Genomic DNA, 14,436 nt, shown 5'->3' on the forward strand with positions numbered 1-14,436 from the left:
GGGAGCTTAGGGCGTTAATAGGGAATCTTGCAAGTTCTAGACGTCTAAAGTCTGTTGAACAGTGTTTATCTTTCTGTTTTAAGATCCGCCTGTGGATCCATCTTACAATCCGTTTGTAATATTGATGTTACTTTTGAATCGGTTTGTAATATATTTACTTTGGACTTCCGCTGTGCATTGAACTGTGATTATATGACTATGATGATATCAACTACGTCACGATAATCCCGACTGGGCCCACCGGTAATACGTGGAAATATCAGGGTGTGACAATTTTTATTTTATTTTTATTAAATTAAAGGTATTCGGGACAGGTTCTTATATACGAGGTGTATTTTAAGGCATATAGGGATGTTATAAATATATTAGGGATGTCGGAAATATTTTAGGAGGGGTGTTATATTTCTCCTCTTCGACGAACCTGTTAGAAGATGCAGCACTTGCAACAGACTTTGGAGATCGGCTACCATAATGGGTTGGGTTTTACACCACATTGCAATTATTTGCCACGTTGTTTGAGCAAATCCGCAATTCACGAATAAGTGTTATGCCGTTTTATCAAAAAGACCACAAAACACACATTGTAACGAAGGTATAGAGATGTTATGCTTGTGTAAGGATGCCTGAGTAGGAAGTCTCTCTCTGAGTGCCATCCAAATCACAAACCCCACTTTTTTTTTGGAACCCAACTGTTCTAGTAGAATGCACTCGGTACCGTTGGACCGAGTCCCGATTCGATTAGGACTTTAACACTTTTAACTGAGAACCCCTCATTATTATTCCCAGCCCAAGCCCATTTATCCTCAGTCATTCCAAACGTAACTGATGTCAGCAGGTAATCCAAGTGCTGCAGTTCTAAAATTTCCTCGACAGTTACCGGAGCTCTCCTCCATTTCCAGACCCACTGAATCTCCCCATTACCCCTTCTCACTCGGTCCACCACCATGCTTTTTTTTGCCTTTCTAATGCATATAAAGCTGGAAACATATTATATAAAGGCCCGGCCCCAACCCAGTAATCCCACCAAAATAGGATGGACCATCCATTCCCAATGACACCTCTAATATTCTTTACCAAGTCTACCCCCTTATGCAATAGACTACCTGAAATATTGCATATATGCTTCCATGGACTTGGAACCGATGGTTTAGATGGAATGAAGTTTCACGACCTCGCTTTGTGATGCAGTGCCCATATCAACTTCCTCCACAATCCGCCTTGGTCCACCTTAAAACGCCACTACCACTAAGTCAACATGGCTAAATTAGCGTCTTGCAATGAACCTAAACCCAAGCCCCCAAATTTAATAGGCAACACCATATTTTCCCAAGCGATCCAGTTCATTTTTGCCCTCTTCTCCGTACCTCCCCAAAAGAAAACCTGCCTTAGCCTTTCCAACGCCTCTAATACTTGAACCGAGGCCCGGTATAAAGAGAAGAAGTAAGTCGAAATCGAGTTTAAAACCGTCTTTGAAAGTGTAATACCCCCCCGATGGATAAAGTTTTCGCCTTCCAAATGGATAGACGACTTCTAAAAATATCCAAAACCGGCTTCCAACTTCTCACCAGTGTCATATTCGCCCCTACCATCAACCCAAGGTTTTAAATGGGAGTGAGCTAGCCCTACAACTGGCCCCAGCGTGAGAAAAAAGCACCACAAGATTCTCCTCAAAATCACCACATTAGATGTCGACCAAGTTCCCAAGAAGACGAAATCATTCGCATATAAAAAGTGTGATAATAATGGACCTTCTGACGTTCATTATATAACTTGAAATCTGCCGGTAGCACATGCTTTTTTCATCACACACGTTAAGGCTTCCATGGCTATCAAGAAGAGAATTGGAGATAAGGGGCCGCCATGCCTCAATCTCCGATGGCAATCAAACTCCCTTGTAGGGGACCCGTTAACCAAAACCGAAGCACGAACCGATGTTACCAAGGCCATAACCCACTTTCTCTATCTCGCTGGGAAGTTCATCTGATCCATCACCGAATTCAAAAACTCCCAATTTAAAGAGTCATAAGCCTTATCTATGTAAATAGGGACAATAAAACCCAAAGAATTATTTAATTAACAAAATTAATGAACAAAAATGAATGGCTATAATTCAAATGATTTGATTGGACCCTAATTACATCAGTTAATAAGTTGGAACTTGGAAGCTTGTTGTTTAACTCTTTAAAAACCTCAAAATAAACTCACTTTAATTCTTTAAAAACCTCAAAATAAACACACTATTACAAATCAATCATCTTTTAATTAAGGAAGAATGTCGTCCTTTATATTAGGGAACAATGTAATGTGATTGTATGTTGACTAGTGAAAAAATTGTCTTTTTATGAATAGCAAAGTGTTTCACATTGGGTTTGTTTAAAAAAACAGGTCGTTCGAAGCTTGCTTGAAATCGGCTTATTTATAAAGCTCTATGGTATGGAATAAAGCCCCAGTGGGCTTTATCACGCCACATCAGCGTCACCTAGGTGACAAATCAGTAGATGACTTTATTGTTAACTGTCATGAAGTGAGATAAAGTCCCATAAAGCCCATGCTATCATTTTCCAATCATTGTTTATTTTTTTTCTTTCTTTTTAAATTAAAAACAACAAAAACCTATAAAATAAACGACCAAATGGGAGATGAGAATGTTTCGGTTTCTTTAAAAATAGCATAAGCCCATATATGTTGAATTTATATTTCTGGTGGCCCATTTTAAAACCAAACACCAGCCGATATATATATTTTAAAATACTGACCCATAAGCCCAATAACTTTTTCTTTCCCTTTTGTATACATTAAACCATATCTACAACATACTTAGCCGTTCCATAGAAAACACAAGAAGCAGTGGGCAGTGGCAGTAAGAAACCGCTGGAGATGGTAGCCGGCATGGCCTTTGGCAGACCTTTTTCAGGCCAAAAAAGGTGTGGGTAATGGCAGTAAGCAATGATACATGGTATGTAATGCCCTGCGTTTTTAAACTTTATCTTTTGGCAAGTCTAGTCCCTGTAAATACTTAATGATACTTATTTGAGTCTTAACTATGTTAAACTATGTGAAACTTTTACTCTATGATGCTTTTTGTGATACTTTATGCATGATTCTTGAAACTATACTAGACTCTTATGAATCTCGATTCTTGTGAAACTTGACTCATGTGATACTAGACTCTTGTGATACTTTGAAACTCGAATCTTGAAACTTGACACTTGTTATTACTTGATACTTATTAAACAAGAAACTTCGATACTTAGTTAAAGCTTGATGCTTGTTGAACGAGAAACTTTGATTCTTATTGAACGAGAAACTTCGATTCTTTATTGAATGAGAGACTTGGATACTTGATACTTATTGAATGGGAAACTAGCTTATACGCAGACTTGAAACTTGGAAACTTTTGTGGTTACTCACAATAATACGCAATGCAACACTTAATCTAGCTCGCAAAACGAACCAAAGTCGGAAAACTAGCAAACGGGTCTCGGCTGTCCGAATGGCCATCCGATCGGATGACCATCCGATCGGATGACCATTTGTCCGAATAGCCATCCGACCCATTTCGCACTTACACCGCCTTAGTTGTCAACATTAGCTATAAATAGGCCCCTCATTTCACACTTTCACTCTCTACCATCCGACCACACGCACACTCAGTCATTTTAAGCAAGATTCAAGGCAAATCGTAAGTATTCTTCCCTGATTCTTGTACAACTTTCATCAATTATCACTTCTACACAAGATTCTTCATCAAAATCACACAAACACTTAAACTATTTCATGAAAACCAACTGTTTTGGGGCCTCTTGAAGGTGTTTTCCACTCAGTTGTTTGTAAAATCTATTGTGGAGCATCATCGGCCTCAAATCTAACAGATTTTCACAGTTTTAAACAAAATCTAAGGAAATGTCGCCCTCTTATACCAGATTCGACGGAATTTCTTATGTTTCCGGCTCAGATCTGATGAACTTCACAGTTTACACTTGATTTTCGAACTTATCTTTAACTTTATACAAAACATGGGTGGAATCAGACTCAAACAGACTTTCGACTCGTTTCTTAGTCGAAAGCCGGTTAGAAGACTGAGTTCCACCAGAAAATGGACCGACTGACGAGTCCTGTAACACCTCGAAAATTCATGTCCAATATTATATCGACACGTGTCATGGACTTAAAACGTGTAAAGGATTGAATTAGAGGGACTAAAGTTGACAAACAGAGAAAGTATGTGAATATAAGGGTTCAAAATGTCAACAACAGATAAATATATCTTTTAATAACCCTACAAGATGTTTATACCCTTAAACGAATAAATCATGGATCATACGAAGCTAATTGTGAAAGAAAGTGAGGAATTACCAACTGCACGGGCTAAATGTGTCAACATGTTTAAAGTATACCTCTGAGTGATCTTTTAGCGGACCCGAAGCTTTGTAATGATAAATTATACTCACAAGAGTGTGTGATAAAAATTTCACAAGGTTTCGATTAAGTATGAGAAAGTTATGACAATATTCGTATGCGAGGGGTTAAAAGCGTCAATATTGAAATTTAAGACTTTTCGGTGAACGTATGAGTAACCGGGGACTAAACAAAGTTGTTTATGACTTGGGGTCCTTAAAAGTCAAGTTTGGGGGTTTATAGTGCAAGAAACCACCTAAAAATCAAGTTTGGAAGGACCAGGGACCAAAACTGCAATTATTGAAACTTGGTAACCGGATCAGAAGGGCCATGCGGCCCGCGTGAGACCCTTACATATCCTGAAGCGGGCCGCCTGGGACTACCAGATGCAGAAAAACATCACAGGTGTCTGTACAGCCGGTTTAACCGACTTAGAAACGTGGTTTTTCATACCTGGAGCTTGTTTGATGGTTTTAAAGGGTGTCGGGACACTTGGAATGATCCCATAACCTCCCTAGACTTGTTTGGCATGATCAAATTGATCCAAGAAACCTATATAAGGCCATGAGGTTGTGATCTTCAATTGCTCATTCACTTGTAAACTTCACAACTCTCTTCTTGGAGGTTCCTGGAGCTCAAGCATCCTTCCTAGTGACCATTAGTTGTGCTTAGGACTATTGTAAGTATGCTTAACCTCCTTTAATTCAGGTTTGCTTAGTTTATAAGCGTTTAGTCAAACCGTCGTAATTAAGGATTGACTTCGTCATTAATCTTAATTGCTCCAGTAATTTGTCAATATGAAAGTACCTATGAGTTGGTAATTATGTGGGCATTAAACCCCAAAAAGGTTTCCCTCTGATTCCCACTTTAATTAGGTTAATTGTCGAGTCAAACTTGGTTACAAAAAGTCAACAGGAAGCTATTTTGTAAATAAACACATAATTATTAATGTGTAAGCTATGAAACCTGTTTTGACACTCATATAACTTGGTAATTAATATAAGAACATGTCTAAACATGTTCGACTTGACAATTTTCAGTTTAAGCTCGGTCCGGGGCCGAAAGTCGCATAGTTTGACTTATGCTTTGACTTTTAGTTCTGACCCGTTTAAGCATGAATTAGGAATGCCTTAGAGCTTTATTAGGACCAAGTTACCTACAAGTATAACCCTCTGTGATTATACAACTTGGTTCATTGGTTATCTAATTCATATACATGATTCCGTTAAATGCTTAAATGTTGACTATTATGCTCTTTTGACCTTAAAACATTATTTTTGATAAAGTGAAAGAATAGAAACCTTAGCTACTGATTTATAAACTTGTCCCTAGAATTTGACATCAGTTTGAGGTCTAGATTAAGAGTTATGCTCATTAGCGTAATTAAGAAGCTTTTAAGTAAATAAATGGCGTAATTAGCATATAGCCTATCTAAACCCAATTTTTGATGCCAAACCTTATACCTACTGATGTAAAATAATATTTCGAGATTTTTGGAGATTTTTATTTATTTTTAGGCTGATCATAACCTAGAGTTCTAAGCTTGGTTCGGGAGTTGCCAGTTTTGCCTTTTAGGCTATAAAATGAGTTTTACAAATCCTTTTGACCCCAAACCTTTTTCTACTGATCTAATATGATAAATAAAGTATTTTGAGCCTTCTGGAATAATAAAATTATCGGCTTTCCTTTGAAAACCCGGGAATGGCTCCAAATCGTCTTTTTAAGCGTTTTAAACACATAGTATGTATTAAAACCATATTAGATATATAAGACTTGATACCTACTGATATTTTAAGTTAACAATTATGTTTCAACAGTAGGTAAAAGTTTTGAAGTCAGATTTCCGGATTTGACCTTTAAACCTTAGGTGAAATTACCAAAATGCCCTTTCGGTGCATAGAATGGTTAGAAATGATAAATTTCACATATAGGTTATACCCTACTGATATAACTTAGTAAAATGAGTATTTTTACTAATTATATCAGACCCGAAACTCAGAAACATATTTAAACCCTTTTATAACCTTTTAAATGACCAAAATGCCCTGCGAGGCATAAATTGGTTTTAAAATTCGTGTTGGGCGTAATAGAAGACATCCTACTGATGTCACAACATATTTAAGGCATATTAACTTGTGGAACATGTTCATGACTCTTATGGTTACCCGTTACGCATGTTTCGCGTTCGGATCGGTCTATGTAACTAGTTTACATATATTAGCCGAAATGGGTCAAACCATATCGTTTTTGTCTCAAAACCCAGAATGTGTTTAAGTTACCCATGTTAAACGAGCTTACAAGCTTGTCGGGTCAAAACCACATTCTAAACCGGTCTTCGCCTTATCGTGCGTTTGAACCGTGTTTTCCTTTTGAAAACTAACCGGTCTAAGTATAAACTTAATTAAAGACCCGTTAGGATTCTAATAGGTTATTAAAACCTTCGTTCCAGATTAGGAGCCCATTAAAAGCTACGTGCACTTGCTGTATTTGAATTATACTATTGCTCAGGTAAATACCCTTAACTTATTTTCCCTATACGGGCTTGGGATACGGTACTATAAAAGTACCGCTTGGTCGGGTGTATGTAGTCATTTAAATCGTACTGTGATTGATGTATTTACATAACCTGTTTAATATGTATTATTTGGTGTATGGCCCTTGGGGATTAAATGACCATGTCCCGGATATCCTTGGCATCATTCAAGAAATGGCCACGACCTAAGCACGAGGTGTAGGCGTACACCTGACAGCTGCCTTATGTAAAAACCGGTATCCCACTATAAGGAATCAACCTTGTGGGCATTATACCTGTGGCGTGTCAGTTAACTTAAGTCCGGCCCTACAAACCGGCCCTAATGGACGACAAATGAGTAAAACTGTATACAAGATTATTTTGAATAATTGTCCCAAGTTATAAAATATTTTTGGCCGAAGTGCATTTAAATCAATTTTCAAACTCTTTTCAAAATGAGTCAGTTAAGTTGTATTTACGAGTGAAAACTGACGTATTTTCCAAAAAGGCTAAGTGCAGGTGCTAGACGAAATAGGCTGGCTACTCCAGGCATCATTACTCAAGTCTCGCAAGCTTTAGATGTCAAAGTCTGTTGAACAGTTTTCCTTATTATTTGATCCGCCTGTGGATCTGTTTCGACTGTGTTGTAATACTTAAACATTACATTTTGTTCAGTTGAAATAAATCTATATCTTTTGTTTCCGCTGTGCATTTTATATGTTGTGTTGTTTGACTATGATGATATCAATGACGTCATGATACTCCCCACCGGGCCCACCGGTGACACGTGGAAAATAGGGGTGTGACAAGTTCAAACATGAAACACTACCATAAGCAGTTCGTCGATTCGAGAAGGGGTGGTTCCCAACCGACTGAACGAGCTGGGATTGGTGCATTGCCGTTGTTTGATGCGTCGTCACACCGTCTCTGTTAACTCGAAACTTAGCAAATTTCACAAAAACTACACTCACTGACCATCTGTCCGAATGGTCATCCGATCGGATGACCATTCGTCCAGATGATCTGAGTATGTTGACACTTGTTTGTTTTATAGGACACTATGCTCACAACGTTTGAAATTTTAACAGTTCGCAAACTTTACTCATTGTTCGAATGGCCATCCGTTCGAATGGTCATCCGTCCAGATGACCATCCGATCGGATGGAGTCCATCTGTTCGAATGGTCATCCGACCGGATGACCATCCGTCCGGATGACCATCCGCTCAGGTATTCTATCAGACACTTTTATTCGATTTTCGCACCGTTCGACACTCTGTTCCCTACCGGGTCAGCTCTTGAGAACTTATGTTCTGCTTCCCGCACGCAGGCTGATCCAGCGCTCCCTTCGATCCAATTCAGCACTGTTGGTTATAAGCACCCGCTGTGAGTATACTCGATCCCTTTTTGTTTTAAACACTTTTGGGATGCAACATGTATTCTATATATCAAGACACTTGACACTTGAAACTTGAAACTTATTTGAAACACACTCTATCCTCATTAAACATGAAACTTGAAACTTGATACTTGAGACTTTTTATGCTATGTGAACGTTTAATCCTAGTGTGTAGTTCCGCCTTAACAATGGTAGCGCTATAGGGGTAATGCACCTCCCCGTTAGTCTTTGGGGTATTGTTAGGATGAGACATTTAACCTCCCGTTAGTCTTTAGGAAAGGCATTTAACGCATTTGAAACTTGGGCTATCACTTGGATTGTGTAAACTAGCATGGTGAAACTTTTTATATGTTTTTATGATGGATATGAGTTTTTGTTAAACTATTATGCTACGTATTCAAACTTGTATGCTCGCCAACATTTTTGTTGATAGTATTTTAATACATGTTGCAGGTTGATAGTAGCTGAGGAAATCAAGAAATAAGCTATGATGCTGCCTAGAAACTCATCTTAGTTAATCAGGAAATTTTAAACATTATTTGAAGCACGATGTAATTTGATACTTTATGTGGTTGTGGATCGTGTTGACTTTTAGACAATATTATGAATTTAATTAATCATTATTGAAACAATTTAGTGTTGTGGATTCTCTTGAGCAATCTGATTCGCTTAGTGTCGCGCCCTGATGTTTCCGCCATCGGTTGGGGTGTGACATGGTAGTCCCCATTCTCTTCTCACGCCCACAAAAGGCTTGGCGGACCTCACCATGGCGCCCCTCTTTGCGTCAGCGGGATGGTGAAGAGGCCGCTATGGATCCGAGCTGGACAGGGGCGCTAGCCCATACCATCCGGCCTAAGTGGATTAAGTGAGCTCAAGCCAAGGTAATATCGCACGTTTAATTCATTCAAGTTAAGTTCAAATTTTAGTGTTTATAAGTTATAACTCAAATTTATTTATATAAGCTTACATAAGGAGGTTGTAAGAACATAGCAAAAATAAAGTATTGTTATGGATGTGCAAAAAACCGAATTCGAACTAATCATGAATTATTCAAACTTCCGAATTCGAAATATCTAAAATTTTGAATTTGGATTTTGATAGTATTTTAAAAAAAATTTCAGATATTCGAATATCTGAATTATCCGAGATATTTTTAAAAGTATTAAGTAATAAATATTACTTAGAAATTTCGGATGTTTGGTATATATCAAATAAATTTTTTAAAAGTTTCGGATATTTAGGATAATTCAAGTATTCGAAATAATTCTTTTAGTTATCAAGTATTTAAAAAAAATTAAAAAACAAAATTTTTCCAAATTTTTGGATATTCTTTTACTATCCGAATCCGTATCCAAAATTTTCGCATATCAAATCTTGAACACCTCTAATTGTAGGTATGATATTGTTATAATGACGTAGCGAGAACATGATTGATTACCATTGTAACAAAAGTTAAGTAAAAATGATAATAAACAATAAATTTTATATGTTTATTAACTTAATTACATATATTATACTTTGTAGGAGTTGGCTACAAAGCCAATATTTCCTACAAAGTGTAGGAAGCCTTAGGAGAGTGACATGTGGCAATTATGTTTTTTTTATAAAAAGGGCATTAAGGTAATTTGATAATTATTTTATTTATGGAATTTATTTTATTATTAACTAACTCATGAGAATTTTAAGAAAACTTAATATCTCCTTGATTTTGTATTGGAGGTTATCAAAATTACTTGAGGTTATCATTTCATGCGATTTTCATATCTTATTCGTAAATCAATTGCCTGATCGAAAATTATGGCTTCTTCAACAAGTTCTTGATGATGTGTTTTACCTGTTAAAAGTTTAATGTTAATGTGTTATAATTCCCTTGATATTAAATGTTTTTTAAATTAATGAAACGCAGATCACTGGGAGATATTGGTATTGTGTTTTAGTAGGTCACAGTTAATAAACGCAGTTCACTGAGAGATATTGACGAGTTTTACCAGATAAAACACAATGTGACGAACCAGATGAAATACACTGTCTTGACGCTGTGTTTTATCAGTTTCTATTTTCTTCACATTGTGTTTTATCATAGTGTTGTGCTTTACTACACTTGAAGTTGGATACTGGATGTGTTTCATAGCAGTGTGTTTTAGTGATAAAACACAATGTGACGAATCAGATGAAATACGAATTGAATGTGCTTTAGAAGAAGATGATGAGTTGCGAATGGAATGATAAACATGGTATCAGTCGTGCATATATTTCAATCCGAATTTGTTATCCGATCCATGATTCTAGCTATTTTTGCTATGAAAGAGGGTTTTCTATAATTGGTTTTAGAGAGAGAGAGAGAGGGAGGGAAAATCACAAGATTGATTGTAGGGGGTGTGTTATTTATGACAGTTATTTGATTGATTTAAAACATGTAAAACTACCCCTAACCTATTATGACAATTAATTAATGACAAACAAATATTACAAAAATGCCACTGACTTGATCTCAACCATTAAACACACCCATCGGATGGCTCAGATCGTTTCCTACACTTTGTAAGAAAAACACACTTTGCGCAGGAACCCTACTCTATTATATTAACTATTTTTTAAAGTTTGTACATAATTATAAACGATACCTGGCGTATATTATTGTTCCCAACGATTACTATTTTATAATATTTTATTATTTATAATTATAATTTATAATATATAATATAATTTATTATATTTATATTTATTTGTATTATATATATATATATACACACACGATCAAAGTATCGTGGTTCGGTCAAAGATAATCTTTATAAGTCCTAATTACCCCAAACAAAGTGGCAGTCAGGTGTTCGAACCACGGTCTGTGTGAGGATTCAGTTGATTATATACTTTGAAACAAAATATGAAGCTTGATATTTTATACTTACTGTTTGTTTGGTTGGATTGAGAGAAAGTCGGATTTAACCGACCAATTACTAATAACTATGAAAACGATTGTGTGATTATGAAAACAAGAATTCAATTACTTGATTGAAAACTATAATGTTGAAACAAGGTGCACAACCGATTTGAAATTGCAAGACCTAGGGTTTCTTGCAATATATCCACAATATTTTTTTGAACACGCATACAATTTCTACCTAGAGGTACTACGTAGACAACCAGCTTTTGCCATTGCCTGGATTAATCTTTCTAGCCCTTTCATGGAGTCTGGCAATCTTTGTAGGGCTCTTCAGTTACAAGGTAGGGGGAGTTTGGATAAAAGTTTGAATTTAAAAATAAACTTACCGTTTTTGGCTTGGAGGTGGTTCAAAATGAACAGTTCAGGCAATTTGGGTAATGGGTTGTATTTTCAATATAAATATTTGATGCTTTAAATTTGATTACAGAAACTACTTTACGACAATAGTTATATAAGTTCTTTTAATACTTTAGGAGGCTTTGTGCATTAAAAATACACTTTGGTGACTTTTTAACCTGATTGACCTATCTGTCGTATTTGACATAAATCATACCCGAGTTGACCCATTCATATATAAATCGGCCGACATTGCCACCTTTGGTTTGGCTTTTTAAATAATACTATGAGTTGTAATAGAAGCTTTACATACGCCTTTTATCTATTGATGTTCTTTATGTTGATGGTATTTGTATATACGTGGACACTCCTACACATCACATGTAACTTCTTATTGTAATCTTTGAATTTACTCTCGAGGCTGTTGTTGACACTTTCAGAACATGGTGAAACTAAAGCCAACATTAGCTAATGCGTATTTGAATTTGGGAATATATACAAGATGAAGTTTCTATGGCCTCCCTTCTAACATTTCTGGTTCTGATGAAGATGTTTGCTAAATTAAGTGTCTTTTTGCACTTCACATGCTTTGGGAATGGCTGCTGAAGCTATCATCTGTTATTAGCGAGCTCTTAAGCCCAAACCAGATTATGCTATGGCTTATGGTAAGCACCAATTCTATTTTATACCTACTTTTAGTATTCACTAAATAATTGTTGCTGCTATTTATGATCTTTGATTCTTTATTATATTGTTGTGATCATGTATTCAATTTTGTATTAGGTGTTTTGTTTTTCTCTAAGTAACGTGACAAACATGCATCTTGGCCAATGATGCAACAATTGCTGATATGGAGGTACATGACGAGTCAGGTTGAGATACTTCATTTTGTTTTGTGTTGAAACCAGCCAGCCGGGCTGACCGAAAACAAATTTTTTTTTTTTGGTTTTGTAGATTTTGTTATCATGTTGGTTATGATTATGAAAACAATATTATTACATTAGTTATTAGTATGTAAATCTTTTAGCAAAACAATTTAAGGATGTATTAATAAATAAATGAATACATCGGACATTTTTGACCCATTCATCAGTGAAGAGTTTATTATAAAGAAAGAGCCTTCCTTCCACCATAAAGGTTCATTTTGCTCTCTCATATCTCTTTAATGATAATATCCTGAACTGAAGCTGTGTAGATCGTGATTCAAAATGGCTTATAAATTGGTTAATTGGATAAGTCACATTGTTAATGCTTTAGTCAGTTAGTCAATATAGAGCAGAATTAGACGAAGTTGGTGAAACTTCGGTCCATTTTTAAAAATTTTGGTCACCTTTGGTCCAAAACCGAGGACCTACACTAACTCCCTTTTTAGCTAAAATAAGAACCTACGAGCAAGTGTTACACATAATATCGGTTTGGTTTCAGGATATTCTTGGTCTGGTTCTTGGGTATTTTCGTGTTGATCCGCATTTTGCTCACCTCTAGGTTGTTCATCCCACCCATAACCAAACCTTATATATTAACTAAAAGCACAAGAAACAACTCAAGGAGGAGTTTGGTAAGATTATCATGCTTCCGCTATAGGAAAATTGCATTAAAATATCTTTTAGCAGCCTTTAAATATCAAATATCCTTTTACAACTATAAAATAGAATAATATCATAGAATACGATTCAGTATTGTCAATCGAATTACGTAACTTAGATTTGGAATACCATCAAAGAAAATTGTTGTAGTTTTACATCAGAAAGAAAGAATTATGGAGTGTTTTATTTATACTTTTTCGTATTTAATTAACATTTACTTATGAATGTGTTGACAATTATGATTTCTCTAAAGGGTTAAATGAGACAAAACTTGGTTCAATTCAGTTTTCCGTTTCCAAGCTAATTGTTCGTACTCCATTCTAAGCCGCAACGACCACTGCTTATCTTGGTATGAGGCCGATTCATAAGCTCATTTTTTATTGATTTCATTGTTTACGTGATTATACTCAGTTCAGGTCACCTAACTTTGGAAATCGTATTAAGTTTTTGTACAACTAAAGATGGTGTCGATAAAAGAAATAAAAAAAAAATAAAAGTGTGACTACTTATTTTGACTACTTATCATAATCACAGATAAAGACAACAGTTACTGCAAATTTTGGATTTTGTATTTACACACATTGCCCACGTATTTTGACTACTTATTTCATTTTAGTTTTTTCACTTCAAATATTTTATATTTTCTCTAACATTTATTTTTTCTTAGACGTTGTCAATTAGCCATCTGAAATTGGTTGTTGTAGCCGTGTGGAGATGTGTACTTTGATGATAGTAGTTTGGTGAGCATTTTTTCATTTTTCATTACTTATTTATTTTTAGTTTTAATCTATTCAAGCACTTTACACGTTTGATGGCTTTTCAAGCGATTTGAACCAACGTTTTGATACCTTTACTGAGAATAAAGGTACATCCTATTTTCAACAAATAAATATATAAATAAATAAATAGCCAAAATAATCGATTTGATATCTTTTTTTTTTTTTTTTTTGCGCTAGATTTGGTAGTACAGGGTTCACTTTGGTAGTACTTTAAGGTGGTTCTGAAGTTAGTTATAAAACACAAAACGTAGTAGGGTCTTGCACCCTTTTGTTTTCTAAGCAATTGAACTCTATAAACATGATTAGTTTCTAGATTTAAAGGTTAGTTTAAAAAAACTACTTAAACTTTCTACAATTGGAAACAAGGTTGTTAACACTTAACAAATGGCTATTACTGCACCTAGAATATGTTGGAGCTTTGCCAATATATCACAATCATGTTGGTCGGAAGAATATGATGGTTATGACTTATGATGGGAAATCA

This window comes from Helianthus annuus, chromosome 5 (assembly GCF_002127325.2).
Source record: "Helianthus annuus cultivar XRQ/B chromosome 5, HanXRQr2.0-SUNRISE, whole genome shotgun sequence".
In the NCBI taxonomy this organism is placed as follows: domain Eukaryota; kingdom Viridiplantae; phylum Streptophyta; class Magnoliopsida; order Asterales; family Asteraceae; genus Helianthus; species Helianthus annuus.